A 24096-nucleotide genomic window follows, 5' to 3' on the forward strand; every position below is an offset into this window, starting at 1 on the left:
TCTTTTGGTGGTGTACATTCATTGTTGGTTTGTCATCTATATATAGCCCTTTCTCCAGATAAAACATTTCTTTTTAATTATTCCCCTACTTTAAATAAGGCCTTATGTATCCTTTTGAATGAGGGCCATCCTAGACACAAAAGATGTATACAGCATGAATTAGTGTGGGGTTGTGTAACAATAAGAGCAAACAGTAAACATTGTCGACTTCTCCCTACGTCCCACTTAGATTTCCTCATAGTCAAACATTAATAAAATCCCAGGGGCTCCACCTGAATAAGTCTCTGCTAGGCAGATTTCTAGTGGGACTCCTGCTACCCTAGGTTCATCCCCCACGCTCAACCCTTAATTGGCACTCTGTGGTAGTAATTATGACTAAGGCTTCAGGTTTTCCGGTTTGACAGATTTTTACAGATAAATACAGACAGAAAACAATGGGGCATAAGAACCCTGTTAAAATTATAGCCGTTTTAGCGGCAGGAAACTGCCGCTAAAACAGCAATAATGGGTTTGCTAATATGCGTTATAGAATTCCAAGAGGCCCAGATTAGATGTGCAGGACATCTAACCTGGGCTTCTATTGGAATTCTATAACGCATATTAGCAAGCCCATTATTGCCGTTTTAGCGGCAGTTTCCTGCCGCTAAAACGGCAATAATTTTAACGAGGTTCTTGCTAATATGCCCCAATGTGTTTCCGGTCTATTTATTTTTAAAAGCAGAAAAATACTATAAAAGGGGCTTTTTGTGAGAAACTCTCCATGCTGTCTTTCGTGAATTCTAGGCAACAGATGAGCAGGCAGACAGCGTGGAGGGTTAAAATACAGGATGAGATTTCCTTAAATACAAGCATATGTTAAAATATATTTGTAGTATGATGCTAATATGTACCTGTGAGTGTAGTCTTTTGTTATACGTGGCTGCTTAGTTTGCTATAACGTTATAGGCATCCATGTTTGAGTGCACGTTGAAGAGTTATATAAACGCGGAAATAAACCATTTTACAGCTACATTTATCCTTGAAACACAAAATAAATATGGAAAAATACCAATAAGATGGCCAAATAATAAATATGGATAAATACAGATGGAAATGTTAAAAAAATAAATACCATAAAACCGGGAGCCCTAGTTATGACTTAATTGTTAATTTGCACATTTAAAATTTTTGTTTATAGATGATTTCCCATACACCCCAATGGAAATGTAGAGGTGTTTACTAACATGTTAACGCTCTACTGGCATTCATGCTCCAATGGTTTACAGAACTAAAGTGTGTTGAGTAATTAGGGAGAGAATTGTTTTGGGAATGTTAGTTAATACTAAATAGTTATGGCTTGTGAGTTTTCCTTAATTTCCCAGTACCCTTGCCCACGGACTTTACATTTTTTCACACCCTTTTCTGGGCTTTCTGGGGTGGTAAGCTGCTCAAATTTGCCATTTTTTTCCCACATTCATAAGTAGAAGTGTGCAAAAGTCGCACCATTTTCTTTGCAACTTTGTGAGTTTTTTGTTATGGCTTATCATTTATACAAGCATTGCACAGGTTGTGAAGTTATAACAAAAATGAGAGAAAAGTGAACAAATTAGGTTTCATGGCAAAAGTTAGTCTTTCTGCACATATTCTTTTGCACAGAAAAATAGGCCATGAGTTAGGTCAATATGCGACCTACTCAGAATTGCTGAATGAACCTCATGGAGTTTCATACATTAGAAATAGCAATTACCTAGTTGGAATTTGCAGGAAAATAAATCACAGGTAGGTAATTCCTATTTTCACTATTGATACATGTGGCTCTATATAAAAGAGAGCGAGCAGTCCTGTGGTGAAAGTTGGGCAGGTAATCTGGACAGTCTAAAGTTTCACACAGTACCGCTGTTTCTTTTTTCAAATTGGCAATACACCTATTGACGATTTGAATCCCACAGAGATAATGTGCTAAGAATCGCACAATTCTTTGGTCAAATGCCCAATGCTTCATCAATAGTTATAGATTAATGCATGTTTTTTGAAATGTTGCTGGATTAGAAGAATTTGCTATCCCTTGGATCAAAATGAAAAGGGGTTTCTCACCCCGAGTGCTCAGTGGGTTAGACTCACTCCTCCTGCTTGGTTGACTGAGTCCTAGAGCACCGTCTGCTATCGGAACACCCTTGTCTAGAATATCGGATATGTCTAGCCACATAGCAAACATATTACAATACTATAAAATACAAGACATCTGATCCTGTTTGCCTTTGCCAAGTTGCATTTATTATTCAAATCCACTGTAATAGTGTACTAGTATTTACTCCCAAACCAGGCATCAGATTGATAGTGCGTCCAATCGGATTTATCCGTTCCGCTAAGTTAGTTTAACCACAGCCGATGACTCCACAATGACCCAGATGACAGAAGGAAGGGCGAATGAAAGCCGGGTTATCATAACCCTTTGCCACGGAATGGCTCGTCTCACAGGATGGAAGGGATTTGCTGGGAGGAAGAGGACAGAGCTGCAGGGAAGCACAGGGATGTGAACATTTGTGGAGTGGAATAACTAACTTTGTGATTTATCGTTAAACTTTGCAAGCTTTGCCAAAAGAGAATGTTGCAGAGTCTACTTTTAATGAAAAGGGGCAGGGCAGACGTATTTCCCTTCAGAGCAGTGGGAGGCGGTACCATGGGAAACAGCAGGTGTAGTTGTGCTGGTTTGCAACCAATCCCTGTGCCCTTTCAGGCCCCCACCAAATTCAGTATGGTGAGTCTACTGGCTGGCACAGTTGATAGCACTGAGAGTACATCTTTTCCAGACCTACCACCACTGTCCCCTCAACAACATGCCACCCCTGTCACCTCATCAACAGCCGGTGTCCACTGACCCACACTGCGCTCTGCCTTGTCCACCTCCCCTTGTCAGTCCAGCACACGATTATCCCTCTGCAACTCAGCCACTAGAGATTCAGGAACAGGATTCCAGGCCACAGCATTTCCTGCCCATGTGATGTCATGTCCTGCCCACGGCACATCATGTAATCATAAGGGCTGAGTTGAGCTTTCCATTACACACGCGTGGCCTCATTGAGTTTCTGATTTTTGTTCTGCACATAGGGCCACATTCATCATGGTATGTGTTGCCCTTGTGTCATGCATGGTGTCCCAAGGGCAACGTAATACTAAAGTCAGATTCGCCAAGTAACTCAAGGCCACCTTGCAAGACCCTGCGTTTCTTGGTAAATCTGGAGTAACGCAAGACAGTGCAAGTTGCTGCATTGTGTCACTCTTCCCGGGAAGGCGTCCCATGGTTGGTGCGGGGGTTTTCCCACACAATAACCTACGGGTTTTGGAGCATTCCTAGATTTACGAAGACTGATGAACCTGGGAATGCCAAAATTCTGCACCTTCCCATGGGAGGTACAAGAGGAGACATATCTTTATTTCTGCTCAATGTTTCCTCTTTCCAAGTGTGATGCTAATGTGCGCTAGACAGCAGATTGTGCACCAGCGCAGGCAAACACCCATAGAAATCATGTCTTGGCGGAGGACGTGGGTGGGTATGTTTTTCTCCTCCCTGAGTTAGGAAAGATGAGCCACTTTGCCCAAATTTTCTTGAAATGAAATTAGCACTGGAATTGTAATTTTAATTGTATTTATTTAGTGCCTACTATCCCCGATGAGGCATTGAAGCACTATACAGTGAGTAAGTAGTATGCTACTCCGGGACATAAGTATCAAGTCAAAAATATCTAAAACAAAAATATCGTTTTCCTATACTTATAATGTAAATGACAAAAATACTGACAAAACCCTATAGTTATACACCAATATGGAATACAAAAATATTGTTTTTAACATATATATTTAAAAAAAGTAAACATTCAGGGCCTGATCACGAGTTTGGCCGTCTAATAGAGCGCTGAACCCGTGGTGGCGGTCTCATTAGTGGCCCGACTGCCGCCTTACGAGTGCAGCGGTCAGACCGTGAGGGGACTGCCGCAACCGTGGCAGAGCAGTACAGAGTCTGCAATATGGTTCTCGGTGCAACTGCTGCACGGGTAAGCATATTACAGGTTTCCTCCCCAACTCACTTTTGACAGCGATGAGTCCGCCATATAATGTTTGGCAGTGAGGAAACAAAGGGGGCACGGGGACATATGCATAGGAGCACATGCGGTGCCCCCCTGTGTGCATGCATCCCCTCTTCCGGCATGGCATGGACTTAATAGTCCACGTCGTGCAAGAATGGCGTTTGATAATCCCATTGCTCTTGAAAGGCACCACTGATAGAACACCATAGGACCACCCGCCAGACTACAAAAATACTTGCAATCTGGTGAGTATATGTGTCCATGTTTATGTACACATACATAATTTAAAACTATTAAAATAATCATTTAAATTTATATTATAATTCACTTATTTATTGAAAGTAAAAATAAAATATCTATATATATGTATATATATGTATATATATATATATATATATATATATATATATATATATACATATATATATATATATATATATATATATATATATATATATATATATATAAATTCACTTAACTTTTAAACACTGAGGGGCCGATTAGGATGGCGGTTTTTCCGCATCCTCCGGGCCGGCGGAAGTGTCCGCCCGCCTGGAGGATGCGGAAAAACCGCAGCGGAGACTCCAAAGACCCACCGCCAAATTAGGATGGCTGGTGGGTCTGGAAATCCGTCCGCCGCTTTTCCGCCGCGGTCGGCTTCCGACCGCGGCGGAAAAGCTATAACATGGCAGGCGGTGTCTATGAGACACCGTCCGCCATATTATGATGTGTGTGTAAATATGCTTTTCCACGGCGGCATTGCCGCCATGGAAAAGCATACGGACCTTCACTTCGGGGGCCCGTTGCGGGCCCCCTGGGTGAAGGGGTGGTGGTGGGTGCACATGGGGGGTACCGATGGTACCCCCCTGCATTTGCGTGCACAATGCAGCAGGCACCGCGCGGTGCCTGCCGCTTTGTGCACGCAAATGCTGTGCATGCATTTTTTACATTGGGGCGGGTGCAGCTTGAAGCTGCACCCGCCGCAATGTTAGAGATAGAGGATGTGACCGCCACCCTGGCGGTCACATCCTAATCAGATCGGAGGGAACGCCGCAGCCCATGCGGACGTTCCCTCCTCCTCAGGGGTCGCGGACGGACTCAAGTCCGTCCGCGATCCTAATCGACCCCTGAGTGCGGTCCCGTGCGTCCTTATATGGGGGGAAATTTACCTCCTTCGACTTAAACACGGATCCATATCCGTGACACCTCACCCGCCCCGCTTGGTGGATGTGACTGGCTCCTTACAGACAACTCTCCCTTTGATATACATACATATACATTTAGAATGAATTAAAAACCATAACAAATAAACTAGAAAAAATGTAAAGGCATACCAATTTAATTAAGCATAAAAAATGTATAAGAATTACAATTTGCTCAAAATAAATTACACATCACAAACATTAGTAATTAAAAATAATATAATTTAAAATACACAAAACATCATAATAATATAACTGTAGGAATAATATATATACTACTCCCACTCCAATCTCTGCAACAGTAGGTAAATCATTGGACTTAGGAGAGGTACATTTTAACATTCCCACTCCAGTCTGAGCAACAGTAGGGAAAGCATTGAACTCAGGACTCAGGAGGTGTGCACATTAATATTCCCACTACAGTCACTGGAACAGCAGGGAGAGGGTTGGATTCAGGACTGGTAACAATGTACTATTCCCACTTCAGTTGGTGCAACAGTAGGGAAAGTGTGGTATTGAGGAGGGGTAATGTCGTGCCGATGCTCTGTTGTCTCAGGAACACCAAGGAGCCCGTCGTATAGTACCCCACTTCACCCCTATCAATCCTCGATGCAAGGAATAACGCTGGCATACAAGTGATAACCAGGGGAAAAGGGGGAAACAAAACAAGGAAAGGTAGGGAAGACACAGTCTCCAGAACTCTTCACTCTTGTCAGGTTCTTGTACAGCAGAACGGTGACTGGAATACAAAACAACACATTAATAAGGTCCCTCTCTAAGTCTAAGGGGATATGTAAAAGGGGAAAAAATGTAAAGTGAATATGTACCTAGAGTGTGCTGGGTATCTAGCTGTTCCCCCTATGGTTGTATGTAAAGATGCACTGGAACGTGGTATATGAACCACTCTGTAACATAGAAATAAATGATCAGTACTTAGATTTTTCCCTATTGTAGATATAAATCAGTATGAGTATAGAACGCACCTTATATTCATCAACAGATGTCCAAAATGTATAAACTCCTAGTATCATGAGCGCCCCTTAATATCGCAAGGAAGGCTTTACTAGAACTTAAATATCAGGACAGCACATTGCCCTGTCAAATATACAAAATAAAACAGAAGCCACACTAATGTGCTACAAGGCGCCGAATTCCTTACACTCAGCTCACCAGAAAAGAACTAAGCCCTGGGAAGACAGGGCAATCCCACAGATAACCACTGTACCGGAACCAAAGCACCAAAGCAAAAGGAAAACAAAGAATAATACAGCAATGTCACACGGACAAGGAAACAGTATATCGATAGCCTCACACGCGCCTTTACTCATAGCACCGACGAAAACGCCGAGACACAAACGCCACCGCTAACTCCTCGGACGAGACCCCAGTGACCCGGAACGGTACACGGAAGCTGGCTAAACGTGAAGCACTTCCGGGAGTGCTAGGCGGGCCTAAGTATGTTTACTGCCATGAAGGAGCATGCGCGGATGCGCGCGCATCCTCAGGATCTCTTCCCTTGCCAACCACAGTCTGTTCATTATTGCCAACCACGCATCCAACCTCGGGATGCACGGCAGAGTGCTGCAAGCAGGCATGACAGGTAACATTTACTATTCCCACTCCAGTCTATCAAACATTAGGGAAAGTATTGGATTGCGGAAGGGTAAAATGTACTATTCCCACTCCATTCTGAACAACAGTCGAGAGAGAGTAGTTCACTTCAAACAAATAAAATATTTTAAGAACTACATTAAGGGGTCGATTCCGATTCGGTAAAATCCCCTACGAATAGCCGTATGGAGCATTTTTCCCGTACAAATCGCGCACCTTCAACGTCCCCGTAGGCACGATGAAGTACGATCCGAACCAAAGCAGATCAGGTGCATTGGGGTATAGAGCATAGGGGTACGGTGCGTAGCCCCATGATTGCAGGGGTATGGTGCGTATGTGAATGTGTGGCTCTCCGTACGAATTGCTCATACCACGTTTCCCATACGAATCACGTTCTCGGTCCCCGGCCCGGATCGTACTTGTCGGGTCGTACGGTATGTTTACGATTCGTACGGTTCACTTTCAGGATCTGTATTGTACAGATTTTCCCTTGCTTTTCATACGGTTCGCAACGATTCAGACGTATTTTTTTACTTCGGATCGTACTATGCAATTTGGACGGATTTGTACGATTCGTACGGAAACGGCTACAAATTCGAATCGTCGTACGGATTAGTTACCCGAATAGGAATCAACCCCTAAATAGTAATACATATAAATATTTAAATAAATAATATATATATATATATATATATATATATATATATATATATATATATATATATATATAAAAAGTAAATAACACACACCTAAAATATATCTTGAATTATAATAATTACAAATGTTGCATTATTGATGATCAATTACATAATTAATAGTAATGAATTGATAATTAAATAATTATATTTAATTAACTTCCAAGTCTTTATCCTTAGAAACCCAACAACCTGCACCTAATATATATTTTGACAAAAAAAATCACAATTGCATAATTTACATAATTAATGATCAATTAAATAATTATTAATAATAAACATTAATTGATACTTATTATAACTATTTGCTTCACACCCCTTGCCTGTACAAAAACCACAGCTCACAGCACAAATATTTATAAAAAATGCAATTAATTTTTTTATTTACATTATTATTTATCAATTAAATAATTAGCAATAGTTAAAGATGTATTATTAAATATTATAATTAAATTACTTCCCTGCCTATAACCCTACAAACCCCACTACCTGCACCTAAGACTTAACGTAATAAAAAACATAATTGCACAATTAACATAATTATCAATAAATATTTAGTATTAATGAATAATTATTATTTTCCATCCCACCCAGGAACCCCTGTAAGCCCCATAACCTGCTTTGGCTCTAAAATTACAAATAAACTATTAAATACAATTTAACCACAACAAAAAATGTACAAACTGTATTAAAAACATTAACAATAATTATACAAGCAATTTATAATACATACAATTAAAATATATACTAAAATATATAAGAATACTTAGAAAACGATATTATTAACAACAATATTTTTGTAAACCATATTAACAACATAGATATTTTTAACATTGATATTTACAACATAGATATTTTTAACATTGATATTACTTATCTTAAAATCCATATTCTTGTCTATGATACTTTTGCACACAATATCTGTGCATCACGATATTTCAAACTCAATATTTCTGCTCCTCGATATTTTGTTATCAATATTTTGTCTGAATACCAAAAAAGACTCAATTTTATGTTATGTTATTTTATATGAATGTAATATACCGCAATGAATCACACTTGATGGAGTGTATCGGCGATCAGTGCAGTAATAGATAAAGGGAGAAAATCCCAACAAACAGTTCTTAAGGAGTTTTTTAAAGCTGTTAAAATTAGTGCAGGACTGGATGTGCATGCATGCATTTACTCCAGTTACTTTGTGGTAGATTATATTAACACTGGTTAGGTGTGATCGTTACTGGGGTCTCTGTGGATTCAGGTGAACAGTTGGTGCAATAGATTGGCTGGCAGAAATTAGATAATGTAGTTTACAGGAAGAGGGTTTTAAAGAGGAGAGGTTGTGTTCTATGAAATGAGGAGTCAGCTAATTGCAGTATCTCAATGAGAATGAGTAAGGCAGACAGGCACGAGAATGATCGGAGACTATACTCAGATATAGAACACATGCAGAGGATTGAAGGCAAGAAGAGGGTCACTCTGAAAAAGAAAAGAGAGGAATCAAGCAGAAGTAAATAAAGGTAAATTTTCATGCAGGGTTGTAGGAGTATAGAGGGAGAAGGCTTCCTGAGGTAGCCAGATATCAGAGGATGTAAGCTGTAGAAAGAAACAACATTATACATAGTGCACCATATCCTCGACAGACAGCCTAAACATGCAATATTGAGGGTACACATCATTTAAATATTAAGGGGCTTATTTATGAGACTCTTGCGCCGCCGGAGCGTCACTTTTTTTGACACTCCAGCGGCGCAAGCCACTCATGGCTTTAAAGATATGGAATAAGAGAAAACAGCGCAAGTCGCTGCATTGCCTTATTCTGTCTCAGGGAGTTGGGCGTTGCATTGGATGTTCCCACGCAACACAAATGGATTTTTTCGTTGCCTCAGAATTACTTAATCACGTAAACCTGCGATAGTGCCAAAACTTTACGCTTCCCCAGAGCATTCTGCAGCACACATAGAAAGAGGAAAATACCTCTCGAATTGTGTTTGTGCAGGATGGTACTCCTTTCCTACACAAAAACAATCCTGCATGCAACGCAGACACTGTTGCACCAGGGTGCAAGAATGCCTGCATTGACGCTAGGCAGCAAATTGTGCGCCAGCGCAGGGGGAAAGTACAGGAATGCGCTGTATTTCATTCCTACCCTTTCTCATTGGCGTAGGGCAACGCAGCAAGAAGCCTTGTGGCACTGTCCTACGTCAGTTCCCCATAACTGAGGCCCTGAGAGGCCTGGCCTATTGTGTGCCAAGCCTAGGACAACCTTTACAATACATCATTTCCGGCTCCATCTGTTAGTGCGGATGTATGTCACTACAACGCACACTTTTACAACGCATACCTTTACAACGCATTTTTTACAACGCAACATCCATTACAACGCATTTCATTACAACGCATACCATTAAAACGAAAATTTAAAAACTACATTCACAACGCAATCCATTACAACACATAATACCTTTACAACGCATACCATTACAACGCATAACATTACATTGCATGTTTAGGTAAGTATTAGTGTAGGGGTAAAATTTACTATTCTAACTCCAGGGGGTGCAACAGTAGGGTAAGTGTTGGATAGTGTAGGGGTAAAAATTACTATTCTAACTCCCGGGGGTACAACAGTAGGGTAAGTGTTGGATAGTGTAGGGGTAAAAATTACTATTCTAACTCCAGGGGATGCAACAGTAGGGTAAGTGTTGGATGTTAATGTTATGCGTTGTAATGGTATACGTTGTAATGACTGTGTTGTATAGACATGCCTTGTAGTGGTGTGCGTTGTAGTGTCATGCGTCGTAATGGTTGCGTTGTAATGGCATGCGTTGTAATGGATGTTGCGTTGTTGTAAAAATTGCGTTGTAAAGGTTGTTTCCCGTTAGTGCAGCCAGACCTGCCAGGTATGTTTAACATGTTGCTGCTGCACATGCGCAGTTATGGGTTTAACTGTGCTGAGTACAGATTGTATTTTCTTCGAAAGGACTCTTACCTCCCTGGGAAGAAGGGCAGGCCACGGCAGCTCAAAGACACTCTGCTGACTGACAGAGAAGGAAACTACTTCCGGAGGAAGCCCCGCTCTTAAGTGGCCATTTTAACCAGACCCTTATGTTGCAGGGAGGGGTTTGCTCTACTCACTCATGACGGAGTAAAAACATACGTTTCCACTTTATTCCGCCTCTGGTTGGTTTGCATTAATTCTTGGCACTCGCTGGCTCTTCGCTTTGTCAAGTTTGCTTTTACAAATGCGGCGCGGTTTCCGATAGATTTCAGTTGTCCCGTTTAGAAAAATGCTTTGCAGAATTCTGGCTGCCAACTGTGTCCTTTTTCTTGGAAAAGCCTTCAAACGTATCTCAAATTCAGCTGCTGCTGGAGTCCAGACTGCATGAAGTGTTTACTTTCGCTTTCATCCCTGGCGTGGAGAGACATTGTTATTACTACATTGTGGCGGCCATATCAGGCGTCGGATTGTTTCATGTGCGGAAGAATGTGGGTGGCAGGGCGGGGAGGGCTGGATCCATGCGCCTGCCTGTGTGCCAAGGCTGTGGGGTGTTTCTGGTCCTCTGTCCTGGCGAATATTCTCTTTTCTATTTGGAAATTAGCCTGAAAAATCCCACAAAACAGCTGATTCAGCACCCTGCAAATTACAGATTTGGATTAATTTGCGGTAAAATTTTGCTTCTGAGAAGCAACTACATTTAGTTCCTCACAAACGGATTTTTTTACATTCAGCGTTTTATTCAATAATGATTTAGTATTTTTGCAACTATGGCATGTTGCTTTAAGTAACCAAATATTGGTTTACCATGAATGTATGTGTTATTGTAATAGATCCATTTGTTTTTGACAATTTTCCAGGACGGTAATTTGCAATTCACTGTCACAGGAATTATTGTTCAAAATCTTCTTGTATTACATGTATGAAAATTACACAATTTCCTACTATAATTTGGGTATTTTACTCTTAAATCTCGTTCCCAGAAGTGAGTTTGAAGTAGGGTGAAATACCATGTCAATTAAATGGATATATTTCTTGTCATTGTGTTTACAATAATGTAACAATTTGAAGTAATGTTGGCTCTGACCAAACTGCTAAAATTCTAATAGTCATTGCCAGAATTTCAATATATTTCTATTTAAAAATGTTCTTATCATTAAATGTATCAACAGATAGCATCAGATATTGTGAGAACAACAAAATAAAACGTTATAACTGCCATATAATTTTCCAAGTAAGAAATTTATGTTTAATGGTGTAATCAGGATGCCCTGACACCCGTGCATAGTGAACGACATAATGACCACACCCTAATGGTAGTTGACTCACCATGATAATAGTTGTATGAAAGATAATTCTTGTATGCATGAACAGACATCCCAAGAGCTTGCAACATATGATGACAAGGAGGTGTAGAAAATTCAAAGGGCCACGTGTAAAAGCTTATTTTGGTCACGATTAGACCCGCTTGAAAATGCGAAAAGGCTTTTTCACATGTAAAAAGCCCTATTTGCGATTCGGTAACCTATTAACCAAATCGCAAATTGGGTTTGAAATTCATTATTAGGAAGGGGAGTGGTAAGGGGTTCCCTTCCTAATACCGAATCGCAATAGTATGTGTGAATGTTTTGCGACCGAAATGCGGTCGCAAAACATTCACATTTTACCACCTACTTCAAGTAGGTGGTAACCATTTGCAAATAGTAAGGGGTCCTTTAGGGACCCCTTCCCCTTTGTGAATGTTGTAAAAATATATTTTAAGAGCAGATGGTGGTCCCACTTTCCATTTTCGTTCAAGGAAAACGGGCAGCATTTAAAAAAAAAGATTGCTTTATTTAAAAGTAATCACAAACATGGTGGTCTGCTGACCCCAGCAGGCCACCATCTTTGTGATTTCATCAATTCCCAAGTGTCCCAAACTTAGACATCCCTCATTAATATTCATGAGATAGGTCTATTTGTGACTCACTGAGAGCCGCAAAACCTGTCACAGACACATTTGCACATTGCTGTTTGCGGTTACTAAGGGGCTGAGTAAGATGTTGGGTGGGTGCACTGTATCAGTCTGGAGCCGCCCTTAGGTCGGCGGTTCTGACTGCAGGATTATGATTGGGGATCGTAACATGAATTTTGCAATGGAAGCTTTTGCGGCAGGCGGAAAAGGCCCGCAGCACAAGCTTCCATTGTAAAATGATTGTTGTGAAACATCCCTGCACCGTGTGGCAGGCACCCCACCGTGCCTACCACACTGTGCAGAGATGTTTAGGGGGGCACCAAAGCTGGCCTCCAGGCACCCAAAGGCACTTTACGTTTGCCGTTTCATGGCGGGTGGAATGCCATGAAAGCGAAGGCGGGAAGTGCCATCATAATCACCTCCGCCGTCATTAGGGTAATATGGTGCCTTTCAACACACCGATGGGCTCCTTGAGCCTGTAAGAAGCGCCGCGGACGGTCCCTCTGCCCGATGCCTGTTGCGCCGCCTCATAATGCAGCGGGCGGACCACAGAGGCAAATGTCGGTGGGATGACACCCACCAACATCATAATCAGCCCTCAAATAGTTAATCGCAAAAATTGCTATTTCCTATTCGCAAACAATTACCTTTGTACGTGTGGGCCCTAGTTATTTGGGTGAAATTTGTCACAGTATGTCTCTGCTGCTGGGTAATTCCTCTGCCCTGCATCCCCTGTCTCACTACATACATGGTTTGTGTCAGGTGTAAATCAGTCAGGTGTATCCAGACTTGGAACACTTGGGTCCGGAAACATCAGGCCACTCACAGTTGCCGGGAGCAGTATCCCCCATGAATCCTGCTCGGGACAAATTTTAATTGAGGTCTAAGCGACTTATCTATGTTTATTGAGATAGGCAAGAGCTACCAACCTTAGGGGGTTTCATTTTACGTAAAATTATGAGCAGAACCTGTCTTTGCCAATGTTTGCACGTGACTTCATTACAGGAAGGATTTTCTATTATGAGTTGGCTTGTAGACTCCACAGTTCCCAGCATTCAGAAGTGACGGAATCCCAAAATCCCACTAGCTACTCAGCTTCCCAATCAAATCCTAGATTTTTTAAGAACTGACACCACTCTCTAAGGCTGTGTGAGGCTTCCCCCTCCCTAAAGTGGAGCACATCCATGTGATGACTCACTATATGGACTGGTATTGTGAATTAGTAGTGTTAGCCTAATGCGACCTGTCAATGCTAGGGGCGTAAAAAGATATTACGTTTATTTTTTCAATCTGTGCAAAGTTCTACGAAAACTTTGCAACTTTCCAAAGACTGGTATTCTTTTCATATTCTCACTTCTACATGAAAATCATGATGTTTGCCACAATTTATGCACCACATGTTCATACATTTTATATTCAAAAACATAGCTTTCCATTGGATATACGTCACAGAAAACAGGGACTAGTGCTTCAAAAACGTATCCCACACTGGAACGTTTACCACTTCATATCATTGTCGATTTAATCATTTTATTAACTCACAAAGGTTTGCCAGGTTACATCAAGAAATGAGCCACAGTCCAAAGTTTCTAGGCGCAGTCAATGCAAATGTTTTTAATTCCATCTTTTCATGATCAAATACACAGATGTATATTTTCACAAGTAAAAATCTGTCAAGCAAGTATGAAAACCATTTTATCTTTTTTTTCAAAGTGGGAGCACATTTTTTCCCGAATAGAGAAATAATTTCTTTAAAATTCCCATCAATGTTGGGTTTACTCCATGCCTGTGCCTTCTGTGGAAGGGGATTTACTCCACCTGTTGACAGTGATTTGAGAACTCTGGGGCATATTAGCAAAGTCCTGTGATAATTATCGCTCAGCGCTTTTAGCGCGAGGAAAATGATCGCAGGCTAACGCTGGATTCCATCGTGGAGATAGCGTGCTATCAGCAACGCTTATCTCCCAAGCGATAGGAATTCATGCGTTAGCTGCTAAACAGTGTGATTATCGCTGGAAATCCAGCGATAATCACACTGCAACCAGCGAAACCTTGCTGATAGGGCAGGGTGATCTTAGCCATGTAATCCTCCCATTGGATTGGATGTATGTCGTTACAACGCATGCTTTTTCCACGCATGCCTTTACAACGCAGGTTTTACAACGCGTTGGGGGGCGCTGGATAGTGAATAAAGTGAATAGTTTTATTTACTATTCCAACTCCAGTCCCCGTGGATAGTAGGGAAGGTGTTGGATAGTAAATTAAACTAATACCTATCCTACAGCGCCCCCCAGCGCAATTCGTTGTAACGAATTGCGTTGTAAAAGTTGCGTTGTAAACGCTGTTTACCCATTGGATTACATGGCTAAGTCTGAAAATTAGCAGACGTAAAAAAGCAGTGTTAACCGTGGTTGGCGCTGCTTTTTTTGTCTCTAACAGGGTAAGCGTGAAGCTTGATAATAGGAGAAATGTCGCTTAGCGACATTTTTCCTATTATTTTGCTCTGGAACGCCCCCTTTGCATCTCATTAGAGATGCAAAGGGAAGCATAGTGAAAAAGGGTGCTAACGTGATTTTGCATGTTAGCACCCTGTTGTTGATAGGGCGATATTTTTATCTCAGCTTCTTTGGCTTTTGAAGCCAAAAAAGCGGAGATAAAGCCCTTGATAATATGCCCCTCTATTCTCTCATTGTGAGCAAGTGTAAAATAACAGTGACACCATTAGTAAAAGTGCTGGGTAAGGGGCTCCAATCCATTGTTCATTTGCAGAGTTTCCTGGAGCTGGGAGTGGGTATACTGAATGAAGAGATTGCACAGATCAAGTGCTGACAATGCAGTTTCCACTGAGATTTCTGACTCTCCATTACACCTGCCTGCACCAGAGAATGATCCACCTTTATAGTCCTAGCTGCCAGCTCTATTAATGTTACTGTTGAGGTTCAATACCCAGAATAAGGTCCATGCTTGCAAAACATTAGCACATTCCATTGGCCCAGATAGAGGTGAACGCACTATATTAAATTATAACCACAAGAGTAAAACACACCTTGGACGAGTTTGTGGATTTTATGGATGATTATTATTAAGACTTAAGGAACAATTGATGCCACATGTAATCCAAATTGAAGACAGATTTGGTCAGATTGAGGTATCTGTTAAGATCAAACTGATGATAAAACTCATTCAACTCAGACCAAACCAATTGCCCCCCCTTCCATTGGTGAGTCTCCAATGGAGAGAACAGCTGAGTATTTTATGAGGTTGATACAACCATGCATGATAGCCTTCTGTAATCCTCCGAAAAAGTGATGAGTCCTGATCAGAACATCTTTAGATGTCAATCAATGGGAGAATGCGACTGTGAGCATTTGAAAAATAAGAAAATACGTTGGCTGAACATACATTTGGGGCAAAAGGAGGTCAACTAATTTAGATTGCAGTTTCAGTTGATTTCACTGTTAAAGTGAGATCTAGTGACTTTCCAAATATACAGATTTTAGAGTTTCTTTTAAGGACAAAGATGTCATGTATTTGTTCATTATTTGAAACAATAATGTAGCAACTTCCAATACAACCCATGTACAGAATTTGGATGCCATTATGGACTCCCTTAATGAGACCCCATTCAGGAGCACTAATTATAAGTTATGCTTTTATTGGAGATTCTGCAAAGATGGAATTTATATAATGTCAGTAATAATTTTAATCTTTTGGGTCCTAGTGTCTACTTTTTGGCCACAAAGTAATTCTTGTGTCGTTGACTATTTTGTTGGACAGACTAATTCATTAGAAGGTTATGACCAAGTCTTTTAGTGGTCCGAGTACCATTAGAACAGCGCTAGATGTTTAGAATCTTATTAAAGCTGCATCATCTATTTTTCCTTAAATAGCCCCCTCTAATGGAAATTGAAGTTTTACGGGGCATGATATTGCATTTGGTCAAATATCACTTTTGTTGCTACCAAGCCTATTAACTGCAAGGTACACGGGCATATTTCAGACAGAACCTGGAATGAAAACTACACTAAAATCTAGGGATTCATTAAATTGACACTACTTATAACTATTGCTGAATTTTTATTTTGCAGGAGGTTCTGAAACTAATCAAAGAAACCCAACTCGGAAAAGTTTGGCTCCCGACTGGGTGCCAATTGATTTCTATAAGTATTATATAGTTGTGTTGATCCTCATTTCAACTATGGTGTTGAATGTGACAGCTGTTTCCAAATCACCAAGGCCCTTGTCAGAATCCACAATTATATCTATGTTTAGGAAGGGCAGCGGGGTTGGGGGTAATCCCTCTTGTTATAGGCCCATTTTTCTGAGTGACTTTACACTAAAGGTGATGGGTAGGGTCTTATTGACTAGGTTCCAGGCTTGGCTGTGTTGAAGGGGATTTTGTCAGCTTTGGAGTTTGGATTTAGATCTGAACTACGGACAGGTGAACAATGTCTGAACCTCTGTTTACTGATTGGTAAATAAGTATATTCTAAGAAGTGTGTTCTCCACCTTAAAGGATCTAAGCAGTGTCTTTGACAGGATCAATATTTATTTTATTTTGAAAGTTTTATAGAGCGCGAAAAAGACCCTTGCGGATATCAGAGCGCTTTACAAACAGTGAGGTTACTTATACAACAAAGAGGATACTTATACAATAATAAAACAGATAAATCAGGTGTACATACCAACTTGTGCAACAAGAGCAATGGATAGCGAGTAAAGTCTTGTTGAGTCAAAGCCAAGGCAACTATAATGTCTAGGTTGTCTAGTGGACCCTTGTCATAGAAGCAATACTGGTGAAGGTACGAATGATCATCAGAGTTTCTTTAGTCTATGTTCATGTGAATTTAGCCATGGGGATCGATTTTACTTCCTTTTTAAAAGAAGCAGTGGAGCAATTAAGTATGGTTTCTGGAGGTAGTGCATTCCAGATCCTAGATGCCATCCCTGAGAAGGATCGTGTATATGTTTTTTTCTTGTTGAATCTTTGTGGCTTCAGGAGTAGATTTCCTGCACTTCTTGTGGATCTTATACCTCCAGAGATTGTGAGTTTCTGTGTGAGACATTTGGGTGCATTGTGATGTAAGGCCTTATGTGTCATGCACACAATTTTCAGGTGGATTCTGGCTTCAAATGATAGCCAGGTCAAGGATTTTAAGTCTGGGGAGATGTGGGACCTTCTTTTCGAGCCTGTAATGAGTCTCGCTGCAGCATTAATGGAGGCTCTAAGGGGTGCTGTTGTTGTTTTAGGGAGGCCACAGAGAGAGACATTTCCATAATCCACCCGCGAGATAACTAATGCTTGAACTGCCATCTAGAAGTCATTGGGGGGGCAGGAAGGCTTTCAGCTTCCTCAGTGTATTTATCTGGAAGTTTGCTCCCTTTGTTGTATTGCTAATGTGTTTCTGCATATTGATAAGATATTGGGCTGGATATGGTGATTATAATTTATTTCAAAGATTACATCATGGATTGACTGCTGAAGTCAGGTGTGGAGAGTCAGGTGTGTGCCCTGATCCCTTGGCCCTAGACTGGGGTATTCAACACGGTTATGTTCTTGCTTCTCTTTTATTTTCACTATATACAAATAATCTAGAGGCTACTAAGAGGGAAAACAAAACTAATTCTCCCAGAGTGGGCATTAGTCCCATTCCAGCTTTATTACATGCGTACGATGCCATTCTCCTCTCAGGGTCTGCCCATGGACTTAAGAAGCTAATTGAAGGCTATGTCTAAATTAAGCATTTGCAATGCAATAGGTCTCGCATTTGCGAGCGTTTAAGCTGTTGGCATTGTAAATCACAATGACTTTTATTTATCGGTTTTCAAAATCAACACATAAATAAAAGGCATTGTGATTTACAATGCCAATAGCTCAAACTCTCGCAAATGCGAGACCTATTGCATACAAAAAACACTTTTGAATGCAGAATACAAAACAAACAAAATGCACTGCAATTTTTGCTGTTCAGCTGCATTGCCGGCCCTACATGCGTGCTGGGGAAGGAGGGGGTGAGGTTGACGGGAGAAAACAAGCATGCAAGCCATTGAAGGCGTAGGCGCCCTCTGGACCCGGCTCCAAAGTGTGCCCACCCCACCCAAACACACACACCGTGAGTTTGGGGGCTGAGCAGCCCTGCTGCACTTCAGCCCTCACTACAGCATCACGGGCATGCTGACTCCTCATTAAGAATAAAGCGACTGCTCTGCAAATAAAATAAAAATAAAGGCATTTACATATATTACCAGAGGGAGGGGTTTATTTTGCATTTTTATAAAGTGCAAACTCTACCCGAAGGTATCAGAGCGCTTTACATAAGCACCAGTTGGCTGCTCCTTCCGTCACAGAGCTGCCACTCTCTGGAACACACTCCCTGTGCAGATTCGTGGCCTCAGCAACTATTTAGAATTCAGGAAAGCTATTAAGACTTACCTTTTCCCTGCATCTTAGTTCGTGTTTGTGCTATCTGCTATGTCAGTCTTGCTTGGTATCAGCACCGGGGCGCCCCTTTGCTGGGGCACCTGTAGTACTTTATAAATCACAATAACATAACATAACATAACAGACATATTCGTTTTTAGGCACAGGAAGATTAAGTGATTTGCCCAGAATCGCAGGGTGTTTGAGCTGGTTCCCCAACTTTAAAGTTGGCTGCTCTAGCCCTTCAGCCACACCCTGTCCCCCACGCCAAGAGTCTGTCCCTGACAGAGGGGCACCAGTTATGCAGCTTTACTAGTGCACAAATGACACTGATATAGAGGGCGATAGGCTAACAGGGAGCGATGCAAATAGGGAAGTCGACTAGCAAAATTTTATGGTGAACACCTTTCAAACGTTGTAAACGTGCGATAATACGCAAACGTGCTCCAGAAACCATCGCTATTTTTGAGTGGAATTGACCATGTACAACTGATTTCCAACACCCCCCTACTGATGAGAGAACATTTTTACCTATAAGGACCCAGGCTTGCAGAGCGTTGATCCACAAGTACAGAGAGTCCTTGTGCTGGCCTGCCTGGGAGGGCTCCATGAACTGGGAGCCTGGGAGGGCTGAGCAGTGAAAGAGGACATATGTTGGGGCTATGCTGCTGTTGTGTATAGTGTGTACTAAGTAATGAAAAAATAGGCGCACCGCCGCAAGATGTGCCACGCTGGTGTTAAAGTAATAAAGTTAAAGCACATCTTGGCGCTGAGAGGCCCTGGGTTTTGCACTGGTTTAAAAAAAAAAGAAAAAATTTGACTTTGGTGAGGAATGCAGCCGCCATATAAGTTAAAGTGCAGCATGGCCCTTGGAGGCCATAGGTCACATGATGTTTTTGCAGCTTGGCTGCCTTGCTAGCCCTACACACGTGCTGGGGGGGGGGGGCGAGGAGGGGATTGAAGCGAGGAAACAAGCATGAAAGCCTTAGGAAGTGTGGGTGCTTTCTGGACCCGGGTCCAAAGTGTGCCACTCCCCACAAACACACACCCCTGAGCTTGGGGGCTCAGCAGCCCTGCTCGACTCCATCCATCACTACAACATCGTGGGCATGTTGACCCCTCATTAAGAGCAAAGCGACCACGCTGCAAAAAAAAAAAAAAACAAGGAAGTTTAGCATTGCGGTTTGGGAAGTCGGCATACGGCAGTGCTTATAACATGAGCAGCGCTTGAGAAAAGTGCTCGTAAAGGAATAATAACCAAGTGGAAGGGGTGGGGGTGTGCGGCCGAGAGCAGGGACACGCAGCGATTACCTTGCGGGAGTGAGCGCGATAATTGCTAACACATGGTACCACTGCTCGCTCCCGCAAGGGAAACGCCAACCGTGCACGAGTTGCAATACAAAGCAATGCAAAACGTGCACGTTTTTGCCAAAAAAGCTGACCAATTACAAAAGGTCCCCTCCTATGCAGCACATGCGCGCTACGTAGGCGAGACCTAAAAAGGACTTGGATTTAACAACTAATTTCGCCAAAATATTTTACAACTGGAGAGAAAATATTAAGACAAAAAGTGATAAATATACTAATGGTGTAGTGAAAATACTAAATCAAAAAGCGATATATAATAATGTTGGGTTTTAAAAAGAGTCTCTTCTTTTTCCTGCTTGGAAGTTACTTTTGAAAATGCCAAAAGTTGGTTTCATCTTTTTGAACAGGGAGCTGCAGTTTATCAGATTTTAGGCGGCAGTGTTTGATTTTACAGCTCATCTAGATGATAAACCAATTAAACATATGCTGACAGTGTCTATTTGTAAAAGCACTGCAATTGCCGTTTGTGGAGTGGGCGGAAGGGACTGTTGTGATGGTACTTCTCTCCAAACAGAAGAAAATACATTTTAGGCATCTTTTGGGACTGCCACATTGCACTCCTACTTTCATCTGTCACGAAGAGTTGCAACGTGGTGCAAGGGCGTCTGCGTTGTTGACAAGATTGTTTTTGTGCAGGTTGAGACACCTTCCTGCACAAAAACAATCCATGGAGGAATTTTCCTCTTTCTCCTTGCATTCTGCAGCACACATAGAAAGAGAAACAAAGGGGAGAAATAAAGTTAATCTTTCTTATTACGCCTCCCCTGGGGATGCGTATGGTTTTGACATATTCCCAGGTTCACAAGTCCCTATAAATCTGGGAATACATCAAAACCCATTGGCGGTGCGTGGGAAAACCCATTGTAATGACCTTGATGCAGTGAAAGGCAACCCAGCAACTTGTGCTGCGCTGCCTTACACCATATCTACTGGGCCATGAAAAGCCACGCAAACTGGCTTTGCATCAGGGCCGGACTGGGAACCAAAACCAGCCCTGGCAAAGTGCTCGGCCGCACCCCCTCCCCCGGGGGGTTGTGGGTGCCGCCGAGCTCTTTGCCAGGGCCAGTTTTGGCCGATTTTGTTACAGGGCCGATTTTGCAGCTATGCTGCAAAAACGGCCCTGTAACAAAAACGGCCCCCAGGGGCCCCAAACCGGCCCCCCACCCGTGCGGCGCACTGGGGGATTGCCCTGTGCCCGCTACCGCCAGTCCGGCCCTGCTTTGCATCGCTTCGTAGATATGTATCTGCACCACCAGAACATCCAAAAAAGTGACACACCAGCGGTGCAAGGGGCTTGTAAATAATCCCCAAAGTTCTGTAGGAGATCTACACGCAAAACGGTTAGTGCGATTTTCTTCCACAATGTAGTTTTGTAGAGACAGGCTCTGCAAAATCCGAACTTGCAGTCAAACAAGCTGCATATATTATCCAGCATGTCATTGCGATGTAAATATGCAGGTTGCATGAATTGCAAGCCACGCCATGTTTGGTCTGGCTAATATGAATCAGAAAATGAGCAACATTTTAACCTGATGAAGTCATTGATATCTGTACATGCCTAATTCACATGTCAAACTGTTGCCAACAAGTAAATATGGTACAATTCAATATAATATTTTAAAGTTAATAACATATATGTAAAGTTGAATTACTGATGTGCCATGACCCAAAGACTGCACCATGATACTGTCTAGACAACATGGAACAAGCACAGCAATTATTTTAGGGGGTAAAAATGTACAAAACATAAAAGTTGTAAATGTTCCACAGCATTCAGACCAACAAACAAGGACATCCTTATAAGTGGCCGATATTAGGCTGATATTTACTGGATCAATCAATCAATCAATCAGGGGCTTGTAAAGCGTGACTACTCACCCGCAAGGGTCGCAAGGCGCTGGGGGGTGTGGGGAGCTGCTGATCGATCTAGGCACTGTGGTTCAGTCCAAGAGCCAGGTCTTGAGGTCTAATAATTAATTTATTTATTTATTTATTAAAAGTTTTGTATTGCGCTAGCTGGAGCCGAGGGTATCATGATGGTTTTGAGTTTGTGATCAGGGTGACGATCTCTGCTTCCCGAATCGGAGTGAAGACGGACCATTGAGTGGGTGGGATTGATTAGGTGTTATCGGTCAGTGATGAGGTCTTGGTCTCCCTGAGAAAGGAGGGGTTTGAAATGAGGGAGAGGTTGATCTTGGTGATTTTATCGTTAAAAAAGCTGGCAAAGTTGTCGCATTGTTCTTTGGAGGACACTAAGTCGGATGTGATAGGTTTGGATGTTTGGCTTCTGATGATGTTGAAGAGCTCTTTGGGGCTTTTTTTAGCATTATCTAGTGCGGAGCAGAAGAAAGAAGATTTTTTGTCCTTAATAAGTTTGTTGTAGTTTCTGCGAGCTGTCTTGAGTTGTTCGCGGTGATGGGTGGAGGGATTGCTCCTCCAGATTCTTTCAAGGGATCTGAGAAGTCTTCTTTCATCATTGATGTCAGAGGTGAACGAGGATCTCGATGGAATGTTTCTGTCTTTTTTTAGTTTCAAGGGCGCCAGGCGGTCAAGGGTGGCCGTCAGATTGGAGTGGTAGAGGGAGGTGAGGTCTGTGGTTGAGAGGTGCTCCGTTGTGATCGGGAGAAGAGTGCTTAATTCTTCTTCTAGAATGTTCTGTGGACTTGGGCAATATTCCTGATCCAGGTTGGTTGATATGGAACAGAATTAAGTGGTGGTCTCCAGTCTACTGGAGTGATATAGTCAATGGTGATTGTGTGTTTGACCGCAATGATTGCGTCAAGTATCGCTCCTCTGTAGTGTGTTTATTCAGAGCAGTGATGTGTGAGATCGTTTCCTACCAGAAGGCTGTTGAGGGATTGGATGAGCGGGTTGTCTGTTTCGTTCCATCTAATGTTGAGATCGCCCAGGATTATGTTGTTGGCGTTGTTGAGCGCGCATTGGGTGATTAGGTCAGAGAGTTGCAGACCGAATTCCTTAGAATTGCCAGGTGGGTGGTAGAGGAGATGGCAAAGTATTGAGCTCTTTGCGCAGGATTTGATGTTGATAGAGAGGCATTCAAACGAGCTATACAAGCATGATGAGCTTTCCGTGATAGCGAGGTTAGTCTTGTGGATGATAGCTACACCGCCGCCTCTCTGCTTGAGGCGGTCTTTTTGAGTGATTTGTTAATCCTGGTGGGACCAGCATGTCCATGATGGGGGCTGACAGGGAGTTGAGCCAGGTTTCTGGGATAAAGGCTACATCAATATCATGAGAGAGGATAGCTTCTGCTAATTCTGTTGCGTGATTGGAGGCAGATCTGCTGTTGATGAGCAAGCATCTGATGCGGGGTTCTTCATCGGGCAGCGACTTGCTGGGTTGGGCCCTGGTTAGAGACGTTAGGTATGTCGGGGGTCTGGGGAGTCTAGAGGGGGGATGATCCCTGCCCATTCCTGTAATTACTTGAATAGAGGACTTGGGTGGGGAGATCAGCCTGAGGACCTGAGTAAGGGTGGGTGGAGTCCCTCTCTGTGAATGCTGTGAGGTGCTCTGGTCGGGGGTCACGGGGTGGTCGTAGGATGAGGCGAGTGTGATCACTTCCTGGGGGGAGAGGGAGTATTTCACTCTTCTCGGTCTGTCTGTTCGCTTCTCTGCCTCTGGTATGGTTGCGTGTGGAAGCGATCTGGTGGGGGCGAGGGTCAGGCTGGGAGGAGGCGAATTGGGCGATTTGGGCAGTCTGGGGAGGGCGGGGGAAGTGGGGTGAGCGGGCTGTTGGGAGGGCAAATCGAATCTGGCTAGGGAGGA

Source organism: Lissotriton helveticus, chromosome 5_1, assembly GCF_964261635.1.
Source record: "Lissotriton helveticus chromosome 5_1, aLisHel1.1, whole genome shotgun sequence".
Taxonomy (NCBI): Eukaryota; Metazoa; Chordata; class Amphibia; order Caudata; family Salamandridae; genus Lissotriton; species Lissotriton helveticus.